This window comes from Microcaecilia unicolor, chromosome 2 (assembly GCF_901765095.1).
Source record: "Microcaecilia unicolor chromosome 2, aMicUni1.1, whole genome shotgun sequence".
Taxonomy (NCBI): domain Eukaryota; kingdom Metazoa; phylum Chordata; class Amphibia; order Gymnophiona; family Siphonopidae; genus Microcaecilia; species Microcaecilia unicolor.
The window spans coordinates 276,196,293-276,210,333 of NC_044032.1; positions in this window are offsets into that span (position 1 = coordinate 276,196,293).

Below are 14,041 nucleotides of genomic sequence, written 5' to 3' on the forward strand. Positions count from 1 at the left end.
TTTTTTCAATAAAACCCACTGGGTCTTGATCTTCTGCTCCCTCCATTAATCCTAATATGCAAACATTATAATGAGAGCTTCCTCAAGCTCCAATTGAATCATCTCCAGTATTTTTTTTGCTGATGTTGTAAATCTTTAACTGCAAGTTCATTTTCTACTACACTGCCCTCAAGAAACTTTTGTTGTTCACACACCAAATCTAACTTTTCTTTAATGTTATTACATTCTTCCTTTAAATCTGCAAATGTTAAGTACTGTCTTGAATCATGTTTTCTTATTTGTGTAAGCTCCAGTAAAATAGGTTCCAACAATTTGTTTACCTCAGGTAGAATCGCCATTTTAATAAGTGTTGGAAGATCTTGTTTAGGATATTTACTGCTGTATGCAGAAGGAAAAACAGACTCCTCATTTTATTCTACTTCACACTGGACATCTTCTTAGCTAAGATACTGTTATTTAAAGCCTAAAAATATGCTACGAAAAAGCTGCAGGAAAATTACACTCTTGGCAAGCACAGAGCAAATACCCTAGGTCGCCATTCTGGATAAGAACCAAACCGGAAGTCACATAGAAAATAAGTATTAAGTCACATGAAAAGCTTGCCAAAATAGCCAAATGGATGTTTCCAACTGAAGGTCTAACAGAAGGGAATTCCATAATGTAGGAGCAACACAGATAACAACAGTTTGGTGGGTCTCATCCAGCCAAAACTGCTTGTGAGTAGGCACTATCAAACAACTTATCAGAAATGATTGTAGGGTTCATATGAGCTGATAAGAGATAAGTTTATTGGTTTGTGTAACTCTAGCTGCTATGAAAGGCAAGTATGGGAGTACTTCTTGTATTTTCCACCAAAATGTCTTGTTCTCAGTGTGATCTAATTGCTTTCCATTTCCCTTTGTCTTACATTCATTTTTGACAGTGCTAGCTGGGGAAACGTGCCTCTGTTTTGTTCCCATAGATTACTGTTTATCTATCAGTGTGTTTCAAGGAAGGCAGAGAAGAATGGCAGAGAAAGAAGTGAAAGAATGGAGAGTTCACCTGTTGAATATCAATCTGCATGTCTACAAATGAGGTCCACAAGGATCTGTTACTCTATTGGTGGCTAGAAGTAGGTACACTGTGAATCTGATCAAGCAGTAGAAATGCCAGATTTTCAGGGATCTTACAGAAGGAACTTTTCTAATGCAGAGCTGCCAAGTTACCAAGTTCCAGGAAAGAGACTTTTTGGACAGTCATTTTGATTTATTGACCCTGATTCTACAGTATCCATTGAAATCCATGCTACAGGTCCCATAATGCATCCAGATAGGCTTGTCAGAAACCCAGAACTGGACTAAATCCCCCCTCCCCTTTAGGAACTGAGGGGCCCTTTTACAAAGGCACATAGGTGCCTATACGCGTCCAACGCGTGTCAAATTGGCACTACCACCTGGCTACCGTGTGCCCCAGGCAGTAATAGTGTTTTTCATGCACACCCAAAACACGCGGTAGAAAATATTTTGTATTTTTTACCATGTGGTGCTTACACGGTGGTAATTTGCAGTTTACGTGAGCTGGCATCTTACCACCCAGTTTGTGTGTGTGAGACCTTACTACTAAGTCAATGGGTGGCGGTAAGGTTTCAGCCCGAAAATGGATGTGTGCTGGTTTTAATTTTGCCGCATGTCCATTTTCTGGCACAAAAAAAGCCTTTTTTTCCAGGCACGCTGAGGAAATGGACCACATCCAAAACATGTGCCTAGACCAGCGCACGCCGTTTTTAGGCACGTCTTAGTAAAAGGGTCCCTGAGTATCTTGTCAGCTCTTCAAATGCTTCTTCAGAGCCATCAAACATTTCAGGAAAAAACCCAGAAGGTTCCTGAAAGGTTACTAGACATATCCAGGCAAAGGGTCTAATTGCAGCCTTTACTTTCTTAGAGATGGTTTCACAGAATTTCTGAACTTTGATAATTAATTGGACAACTAGTATGAACAGTAAAGTTGATATAATCTCTGATACTATAATAGTGTGGGTAAATTTCACATAAGGATTCAGAAGTTCAAGAATTCAACAAGGAAAAGGTTGTAACACGGGTTGCATAATATTTTCCTAAAACTTAGAGTGCAAGCAGTATGGCACAAGAAATGTTTCTGGAGTAAGACTCTAGAACACTTCCAGGAAATAGACTAAGCCAGTTCTGGGTTTTCTAACAGCCTCATTCTAGTGCATTATGGGACCAGCAGAATTGATTTCAATAGGTAGAATCAGGAACTACAAACCCCATACTGCTTTGAAATATAAGTTTAAACACAGGACTGGCCAAATAGTCTCCCTCCAGGAACTGGGTAACTCAGCATCTCTAATTAAGCTGCTGTGGACATTCAAATTTAACTGGATCCTTCTATCAACTTTTTTGTTTGGGTGACTGAGTCCATCTATCACTATGGTTAGTTCATTCTGTCACAGACTCCCTAGCTAAGGTGTGAGCTACTAGACAGGGACTTCCAAAACTTGTACTGTATACTTAAGGCTAACAACTGGATCCAGATTCAAAGGACAGGTTGATCCAGTCCTAGGTTTACCCCGTTGCGTGCAGGAACTTGTAGTTCTGATTTCTCCACTGCACTCCCTAAGGAAAGCAAGACTACAAGTCCTAGCATGCACTGGGGTAAACCTTTCAAATCTAATCTAGATCCAGGGGCCCTTTTACTAAGCTGCGTAAGCGTCTATGTGCGCCCAATGTGCACCAAAATGGAGTTACCACATGGCTACCACATGGCTCTTGTGGTAATTTCATTTTTGGCGTGCATCTGATACGCGCGTACAAAAAGTCATTTTTATTTTCGGACATGTATATTTGACGCATGCCAAGTGGCATTTGACATGCGTAGGTCATTACCGCCCAGTTACTGTGTGAGTCTTTATTGCTACGTCAATGGCTGATGGTAAGGTCTCAGACCCAAAATGGACACACAGCAATTTTGATTTTGCCACACATCCATTTTCGGCAAAAAAATTTAAAAAGTTCTTTTTTTACAGATGCACTGAAAAATGGATTGGCACACACCAAAACCCATGCCTACACCACTGCAATCCATTTTTTCAGCACACCTTAGTAAATGGACCCTACAGTTGGCAACCTTATGTATACTAGACAAGAAAAAGATGAGAACTAAGATTGTTCAAGATAAATTTTGATATCACTCTACCCACAAGAATATGCCAAGCAAAAAGGATTACCAAAAGCACGGAGCTTAACAAGAAGCTGAAAGCCTGAGCCCCTGGGAAGCAAGGCAAAAACAGAAATCAAATGAATGTCTGGACAGGAAAACAAGAACAAAGAAGAATCAAACAAGGCCAGAGACAAGCAGTAATATCCAGGCCTGTCCTGTGTGTTATTTTATACAACTGGGAAAAATGTACCCCTGATGCAGATGTTTGTATCACATAAATTTACTGGACCCCTGAAGCAGGACATAAAACTTGATCAAGTCAGTGCCAGAAGATGTGCAGACCGTAATGGAGCGGCATCAGTGGTGCTGGCTGTAGTCTTATATTGCCTGTTGGAGCAAGTCAGCTGCTTTGTGGTATTGCCCTCTAATACTCGGTGCTCTACAGATGTTGAGTCAGCTATTCTGTGTGACAGTCATGTCCCTGTTTGAAGTCAACTATGGTGATAATAAGTATTATTTGTATTTTTTATATATATTTTGAGCAATTCTGCATGCTTTGATAAACCAAAAGACTCTTTATTACACTTATGGACACTGAATTCAAGTTTTGAGGCGCTGATGATTGAAATAATGAGCTTTTGTTAGGCTTAAAAATTTTAAATCTGCACTGTTATGCTCTGGAACATTTCTGAAGTTTGTCTGTGCTATTTGGAATAATTGTTCTTTTTTTTTTAAATTTGTGCCAAATATGACCATATAGGGCTCAATATTCAAAGTGATTTAACCGGTCAAAAACAGCTCCTGGCTGGTTAAATCAGCACTTAACTGGATAATGCCCAATGCGTATCCAGCCATTTTGGGAGCGTTCTGGGGCAGAGTCATCAGTTGGTCAGTTAAGTGCCGATATTCAGCACTTAACTGGCCAAGGTAATTGCATAAATTGAACTGCATAAAAATCAGTCCTATCCCTATGGGGTTCTCCATGGCCGGTTAAGTGCTGAATATTGTACTTATCTGCCTATAGTTTCCCTGGCTCCATATACTCGGAAATTCAATGCCAGAACCTGGACATGATCCGGTATTAAATTTCTGGGGATAACACCAATGGCTTTCAGCAAAATGCTGATCTCCGCCAGCTGAAGATTGTGCTTGTAATGTTGTATTTTTATTTGTTCACATTTAGAATGAAACCTTTTTTTTTGTTTGTTTCTTTTTGAATTTGTTGGGCACTTTTATTATTTTTTCCACTGCCAGATGCCACTATGTCAGAAACAGAATTCTATCCAAGGTCTGCACTTTCACAATCTAGGAAACAAAGAAATGTAGGTTATTTACTGTGCATGGATCCATACTGTGAGGTGGCTTCCCATATTAAAGTTTTTTTTTTTTTAATCCTTTTGACTGCCTTGGATTGATTTTACCTGCCTAGTTGTTGTTGCGTGTAATAATGATAAATAGCTTTTGAAGAACGTTTCTAAGCATTTCTTTGTTGTTGACCACACATCTGTCGAGGACAAGATGTAGCTGTTTCATGTGTCCTTGAGAGATTTATAGCCCTTTTATAAACCAACCATTTCATGACAAAGGGTATCAAAAGTCATTCAGGTAGCTTAGCTGTCAAGCTCCATTTTCAAAGGTCTGACAGAAACATAACGCATATCAGCATATACTATTGTACATGAGGTGCTGTGGAATTAGAAAGCTCCACTCAGTTTATTTTGACTAATGCAAAACTGCAGTACAATATTTGATTTAACTCACAATCTTCTACTGTACTTGTAACACTGTATTTCATTCTTCATTATGGGGACCTTTTATTAAGCTGTGGTAGGCCTGCCGTTCGGACAAATTGACCCTACTGCTGGGATGGCGTGGGCACCCAGTGATAATTCCAAAGTTGGTGCAAGCAATTTCCTGCAGTAGAAAATAATTTTCTATTTTCTACCGTGGGGGTGTTGCCAGCTGCAATCAGCCACATTGCCGTGCACTGCCTGATTATTATTATTATTAGCATTTGTATAGCGCTACCAGATGCACGCAGCGCTGAACACCTGAGGCAAAGAGACAGTCCCTGCTCCAAAGAGCTTACAATCTAAATAATACAGACAGACAAGACAGTTACGGGTGAGGGAAGTAATGGGTGAGAAGGGAGGAAGGGACAAGGGGAGGGCAATTGTGGCTAGGAGCCAAAAGCAGCAGTGAAAAGATGGGTTTTTCAGCATAGATTTGAAAACAGGTAGAGATGGAGCTAGACGTATAGGTCCAGGAAGTCCATTCCGGGCATAAAGTGCCGCGAGAGAAAAGGATTAAGCAGTGGAGGAGGAGAAGGAGGATGACAAGTAGCCTGTGAGCTCTTACCACCAAGTAAATAGGTGGTGGTCAGGTCTCAGGCAGTAAATATCCACGTGCTACTTTTAATGTTAACCATGTACTGCCCCATTTTTTTAAAAGGCCTTTTTACCTACCACTGTAAAAAATGGCCCAGCAAGTGCCAATTTCACGTGCCCACACTAGTGCAGGCCACCTTTTACCACAGCTTAGTACATATCACATCACATCACATGGCAACTCTTCATTCAGCTTCCTTGGTAGTAGTTCCTCTACCTATGCTGCCTATTAAAATGTTTTATTAAGTATTGGGTTGACACTGTAATGTAGCATACTCTGTCATACTCAGCATTGTTACTTGAATATTTTTACTGCTGTTATTGTCTATTGCTTACGTTTGATTTATTCTTACTGTATATTGCCTTGAGTGAATTCTTTCAAAAAGGTGGGAAATAAATCCTAATATATAAATAAAGTTTCCATTTGCTCATTCATGTTTCTGCTCCTAAGTTGATGATCTTCTATTCATTTCCACTATGCCAATTTTTTTCTCCTGTGGTTGGAATTCATATGCTGCAATCATCCAAAATGTTGACTATTACCCTAGGCTTTCTTGGGTTCGCAAATCTAGGCACTAGATATATATAGAAGCTGGAAGAATGGTCTAACATTTGGCAATTAAAATTCAATGCGAAGAAATGCAAAGTGATGCACTTAGGGAGTAGAAATCCAAGGGAGGCGTATGTGTTAGGTGGGGAGAGCCTGATAGACACGGACGGGGAGAGGGATCTTGGGGTGATAGTATCTGAGGACCTGAAGGCGATGAAACAGTGCGACAAGGCAGTGGCCGTAGCGAGAAGGTTGCTAGGCTGTATAGAGAGAGGTGTGACCAGCAGAAGAAAGGAGGTTTTAATGCCCCTGTATAAGACGTTGGTGAGGCCCCACCTGGAGTATTGTGTTCAGTTTTGGAGGCCGTACCTTGCGAAGAATGTTAAACAAATGGAAGCGGTACAAAGAAAAGCTACGAGGATGGTATGGGAGTTGCGTTGCAAGACGTATGAAGAGAGACTTGCTGACCTGAACATGTATACTCTGGAGGAAAGGAGGAACAGGGGTGATATGATACAGAAGTTCAAATATTTGAAGGGTATTAATCTGCAAACGAATCTTTTCCGGAGATGGGAAGGCGGTAGAACGAGAGGACATGAAATGAGATTGAAGGGGGGCAGACTCAGGAAAGATGTCAGGAAGTATTTCTTCACGGAGAGGGTGCTAAACGCTTGGAATGCCCTCCCGCGGGAGGTGGTGGACATGAAAACGGTAACGGAATTCAAACATGCGTGGGATAGGCATAAAGGAATCCTGTGCAGAAGGAACGGATCCACAGAAGCTTAGCTGAAATTAGGTGGCGGGGGGAAGAGGGGTTGGTGGTTGAGAGGCTAGGATAGGGGAGGGCAGACTTATACGGGGTCTGTGCCAGAGCCGGTGATGGGAGGCGGGACTGGTGGTTGGGAGGCGGGAAATACTGCTGGACAGACTTATACGGTCTGTGCCCTGAAAAAGACAGGTACAAATCAAGGTAAGGTATACACATAGGAGTTTATCGTGGGCAGACTAGATGGACCGTGCAGGTCTTTTTTCTGCCGTCATCTACTATATATATATATATATATATATATATATATATATATATATATATATAAAATTTGTACCCTGCGTTTTCCCGCTCAGCGCAGGCTCAATGCGGCTTACATAGTAACAAGAGAATACGATCTGTAGTATCAAAATATAGAATCTGTGGGTACATGTTCAATTGTGTGTGCATGTTTAAGGTATTAGGGAGTCTGCATCCAGTTGTGGGAAGCCTGTTAGAAACTGCTTATGAAGTCCTGGAGCTGCTGCAAGTTTTGAAGGTCAGTTAGGGTACACACGAGCACTCTCCTATTTAGTGGGTCAGCACTTTGGATTTCATTACAATTTAGTCATGCTTTTATACATTGTTTTTAACACCCACTCAGTGATGTCTAAAATGGATGAAACATTTTTTCTTCTTATAAATAGCTAATTCCCATTTTTGGGCTATTACTGGTAAGGTGGCATTCTCATGATCATGACCATGCATTAAAAATAAATGATCTGGAGAAACCATAAAGTCTAAAATCATATCAGGGGAATTTTAAAAAAAATCCCATCCATTTTTTGAGCTGTTTGTTTTTAATATATAATCCAGATCAGGACAACTCTTCTCGCCACTTAACACCCAAATAAGAGGTGCAGTTAACTCTGACAGCAAACATCACTTTATTGTTGAGATTAGAAGTCAAATAAATCAGAATTGGTGCAGCAGTTTCTAAGTGAAAAAGCTGGCAGGAGAGAAGTTTCTGAATGAGCTGACATACAGCTTAGACCATTACAAGAGATCGGTCCATGATGACCATGAATGATAAGTGATCCCCAGCAGTCCACAAAAAAGAAGAAGACAAATCTTCTAGTGTTGAACAAACTTTATTCTAGTCAGTCAGTAACATACAGAGTCCGGCGTGGCCACATTTTGCCCCCTAGAGGCTGCATCAGGGACTTCAACTATTAGGGTCTCATAGGACACATACACCTAATAGTAAGTAGATTCTTCCAAAACAGACAAAACAGGTAAACCATTGAATTTTATGGGTTCCTATGTTGCCTAAATCTAGGCTTATGTGGGGAAGGCTGTTAATAACCCCATCTGACTCCAATCATTGAACCCACTACTTTCCAATTTAAAATAAGTAACCATGAATTAAACATGGACCAGACAACTCTGTCAGGGGTCAGTCTAGGGATGAACATTTCCCCAATCAGACCCAAAATGCTTATTTTATTCTAGTTTATTTTCTTGCTGTCCATGTTAGATTAATAGATTCCCTATAGGTAGAAAATAAGGAAGATGAGAGACATAGGTAGCAGTCAAAGTACTGGTGCATAGAGACTTGTTTTAACAGACAGCATCCAGGAGGCAAAATATGGTCACGTCGAGCTCAGTATGTTACTGACTGACTGGAATAAAGTTTTATTCAACACTAGAAGATATGGTTTCTGCTTTTTTTGTGGACTGCTTGTTATTCTCTGCAGATTTTAGTTTCCTCTGTTTGACTGTTCCTGATAAGTGATCCCCACCAGACTCAACTGCAGAATAAGAGTATAATTTAGAGAACCATATCACATCAACCATCTGCTGGAGGCCAGAGGGATAAATAGCCTCTTCCATAACATTGAGAATATTGCCTCTCTGTCTGCCTGTCATCAGTGGCGATCTATAGAAGACCATAATTGGTGGAGAGAAGAGAACTAGATCCAACAGACCATCCACTGGAGGCCAGAGAGGTTGAGGTATTCCACCAGATCCTCTCTGTAGCACTGGGACTCTATACTGCTGGTTTGTGATATTAACAGTGGCAGATGATAAAAGGAAGGGTATCAATGGGATGCTTCTAAAGGAGCATCTCAAAAAAGATTGTTTCTTTCAGAGTTTCTTCTTCAAGAGTGACTTATCTAGATAATGATTTTTTAGCTCTGTAACCATATTGGGTTATGTAATACTGGAGGAATGGTTTTAGGTTATTTGTAGGGGGTCTTTTACTAAAGAAATAAAATGGGCCCTGCTACAGATAACGCGAGCTATGCTTTAGTAAAAGACCCCCTAGGTTTGTGGCATGATGTGCTCATTTTGTTATGTTGTTGTTTTGAGTTTGGGTTTTACTTGTTCTTGCCTCCTTTTCAATTCAGAGGTAGTTTAAATTCAAAAAATGGAAGTTATATTTGTTATTTATGTTTATTAGAGAACTTTATATACTGCCACTTCTAGACAAAGATCACCACAGTTCACATATAAAAAAATATATTACAAATAAAATGGAATGGAATACCAAAATATAAATAGGAAAGAATCACTCCACCAGAGAAGCACACACAGCAGGAAAACTAAGACTTTGGCTCTGCACAGTGCATCTAGGCATTCAACTCTGATGTGCCTGGGGTGTAAAACCAAAAACTAATGTAAAAAAAATGGATTTCAAAAGAGTCTTAAAATGAGGACATTAGAAGTTCAGATCTGATAATGGGAGGAAGGGCATTCCAAAACTTGGGAGCTAAGAAGGAAAATGCAGAATGTCTAGTTGATTCATGAGAAGCCTGTTTGTGGAGGGGGGGGGAGGGAAAGTTAATGCAGTGGGCATCCAAGGAATGAAGGGAACAGGCAGTGGTGTAGGGATTAATAGAGGCTGAAAGATAGAGCTATTTTATTACTAACCAATGCAAAGAGGCTAGAAGGGGTGAAATGGAATCTGAACGATGGGCTTTGCAATTTGGAGATGGCATAATTGAGAAGTAGAGAGACCAGGATAGACTACATTACAATAATCAAGGTTAGAAATTACAATAATCATAGTGAAAAATTACAACGACATGGACCAGAGAGTGAAGTTGAGCAAAATCCAGAAACTTAGAAATAGAGCGAAAGCAATGTAAAGAAAGGAACCTACACTGAAGAACCAAAGAAACCTGAGAATTAAAGGAGAGAGAGCAGAGTTCAGAACAACACCGAGATAATGAAAGAGTTGACTGGGGGAATTGGAGAATCAAGGAGAAAGGGAACCAGGGAAAGTTTAGAAAGATGACCAGTAATCCAGCAAGTAGCAGTTTTCAAAGCATTCAGGACAACCAACAGGAGCTAGCAGAAAGATAAAGCTGTAGACTAGTGAGGTCAGGACGTAAGGGAGATGTTGGAAAAATCAGGAGGATATCATCAGCTTAGATAAAGAAACATATTGAAAATCTGAATGAGGGTAGCTAAAGAACTAATAAAAATATTAAAAAGGAGAGAGGAAAGGATAGAGACCTGTGGAACTCCAGAGGAAAGAGGGAACTCCACTGAAGAAAAAGATGAAGTAGAAACTGAAAAAGAATGTCCAGCGAGAAAAGATGTAAACCAAGATATGACGGTACCTGAAAGACAAATAGCTGAAAGCCTAGCAAGAAGGAGGGAATAGTGAACAAGATCAGAAGCAAAAGAAAGATTAAGAGAGACAAGAAGTGAAATAGAACCCGTGTCCAAGAAGGAATGAAGATCACTGAGAAAAGCTGAGATTATGGTTTCAGTACTCTGAGAGGAGCGGAAACCTGATTGACGAGGGTGCAGAATAGAGAGATCCATTGATGGAGTTAGTTAGTTGGTTGAAGACGATTTGTTTAGTGATTTTAGAGAGGATACACAAATCTGTTGATATTTTTCAATCTAGTCTTTAGGGACCATCTGGCCAGTTGGGGTTTTAGGATACCCACAATGAATATGCATGAGATACATCAGCATGCATCTTGGTATCATGAAAACCGCCTGGCCAGTTGGTCCCTAAGGACTGGGTTGAAAATCACTACTCTATATTCTTTATAGATACACTATTCTAGTTTCTTAGTGAGAATGGGGGATATAGTTTTCTGGATTAGAGAGTTTGCATTTGCCTTATTATGTTGTTTCATTAATATGCTGTACAAGGGGTAAGCTACAAGTCATGGGGTTTTCAGATTATCCATAATAAATATGCATGAGATGTATTCTCATACAATGAAAACAATTCCTACCCCTACATTATACTTATTGCGTTTAGCAAATTTTTTATTTATACCAATTGCATTTTTTAAAAGTTTCTAAACTGCATCAGGTTCCCTTTGGAGGAGTAGCCTAGTGGTTAGTGCAGTGGACTTTGATCCTGGGGAACTGAGTTCGATTCCCACTGCAGCTCCTTGTGACTCTGGGCAAGTCACTTAACCCTCCATTGCCCCAGGTACAAAAATAAGCACCTGAATATATGTAAACTGCTTTGAATGTAGTTGAAAAAACCTCTGAAAGGCGGTATATCAAGTTCCATTTCCCTTTAAGAAAAAGAAGGTGGAATAAAAGTCTGAATAGAAAAAGAAATCCACAAACTTCTCATTTAACTGTTCTGATTCCACTTCAGCGTTGCACACCCGGAATGATCAGAAATTCTCTTTTATTAATGTCAGATGAACAGCCATAAAATTCTTATGAAATAAAGAAAATACTCTAAGGGATAAAGGTCGTGTTAAGCAAAGCATGGCCTTCAAATGACAGAGAACATGGGTCCCTGTAGGGCGGTTATGATAATCAAGACTCCTCAGTGTCCCAGTTTCAAGCTAGTCCTAGTGGCTATCCTGGCCATTATAAAGACAAAGTCATTTGTCCAATTAAAAGGAAATATGGATAAGAGAGCTTGTAAACATCTTCTTAAAACATCAAGCAAACAAGTATAGCATGCCAAAACCTAAAGGCTCAACATGGGCACCAAAAGAGAAAATTATAAATCAGGTTATTCATGGTAACCTAGAGAGTTTTTCTTGGAAAATCATTTTGACAACATGGTGATTTCACTGGGGATCAGAAAAAGAAGCCTAGGAAAAGGAAAACAAGCCCAGTGAATTCCATAACATATTGAGGTCAATATTCAAAGTGATTTATCTGGCCAGGAAAGCCTCCTGGCCGGTTAAATAATTTGTGTGGGTCTATCCACTGATATTCAGAGGCATTTAAATGGTTAATGTTGCTGAATATCCGCACTAACTACCAAACACAATACTGGCTATTTTGTGGGCGGAGTCAGCACTTAACCACATAAGGGGACCCTTTACTAAGATGCGTAGGTGACGACGCATGTACAACATGCATCAAACTATAACTACTACCCAGTTACTATGTTTCCTGGGCGGTAATTCTAATTTCTACATTCGCCCAAAAACCATGACAGAAAATAATTTCTATTTTCTACTGCATGGTGCTAACCGGGCAGTAATTGGCAGTGTACGCACTGATTACTGCCTGGTTAACGCATGAGACCTTACTGCTAAGTCAATGAGTGGTGGTAATGTCTCAGGCCCACAATGGACGTGTGCTGATTTTTATTTTTGCCGCACATCCAAAGGCCTTTTTGCAGGCGCACTAAAAATTGGACCTGCGCGCATCCCAATAAATGCATCTACACCAGCACAGGCCATTTTTCAGTACACCTTAGTAAAAGGGCCCCAAGGTGACCACATAAATAGAACTGCATAAAACACAGTCCTGTGTTGAATATTGCACTTAACTCACATAAGCTTTAGTTGGCCACATACAACTCATGCTAAATGCTGATCCTCAGACGTGGCCGGCATTAAATACCTGGGCATAAAGCCAGTACTGGACAAAAAACCGTTTACCGCAGCTGGCAGAATATTGACCCTATTCTCTTCACTGGGTTCATCAGAAAAGAACAATATCGACTGCAGCCTATGCTAGGTTCAATAATCCTTGTTTGAGCAGGTGATACATTTTATTAAGTAGATGGAATTGACAGTCAAACTAGTAAAGACCATATAATTTGCATCCCTTTCTCTGCTAGAGTACTCAGGTTGTTTTTAAATGCATGGATTTCAACTCAAGAATAAATTTTGCTTTGACAAGTGCATGTCCATGGCAGCTCTGTATCCTGCGCTTACTTTAAAAAATGTTATTCTTTCAAATATTGACTTGTACAGCAGCTTGTGGGCATCCCAAATGTTGTTTACTATATCGATCATGTTCTCTTTGTAGGTGTTGATGCCCAAGAGCAGCAGTCCTTTTGGAATGGTTTCAAGAATACAGTTGGCTGTTTTGGACCCCCTGATCTGTTTCATGCATGATCTGGAGTTGCATCTGCATGAGTTATCAGTGACTGTTTTCTGCTGGATTAAAATGCTGAGACCCCTTATACCTTAGGGAATCATTCTGGTAAAGGTGTGCACACAATTTTAAAATGTATTTTATTGTCCTTTTTTTTTTTTTTTTTTAGAATTGTTGTTACTTTTTCATTTTGCTTTGTTTCATTCCCTTATGCACATAACTGTAATTTTCACAAATACACAAAAACGCATGTGCACAGGAAAATGAAATGGAAAAAGATGCACGGCTATAGTTTCTAGACCCCGGTCTGGGTTGAGAGACATGGTGATCAGGCAAATTAACAAAGCTGTAGGTTTCCTTAAGGGACATGATGCTGGTAAGAAAAAAACAAGATACATTAGTTCAAATCCTTCATATTCCAACCAAGTTCAGACAGCCGGATCATTTCTACGGATAAATGTATCCAATATCTGGCCTTCAGCCTGCCTGCGGTCTGCAAAATGCCTCGACTATACAACTAGTTTGTCATGGCTTTGCCATGAAGCAGTAGTCTATCCATTCTTTCCGTAGAAGGACTCTCTGGTATGATAGCAAAGTATTTAATAATGATACTAAGATATGCACTGATTCACTGTATCTAGGGATAAATGATTTCGGGTCATTAATAGTCTGTATACTTAAGTGGCATATAAATATTATTATTTATTTTAGATTTTGCTCACACCTTTTTCAGTAGTAGCTCAAGGTGAGTTACATTCAGGTACACTGGATATTTCTCTGTCCCAGGAGGGCTCACAATTTAAGTTTGTACCTGAGGCAATGGAGGGTTAAGTGACTTGCCCAAGATCACAAGGAGCAGCAGCAGGATCT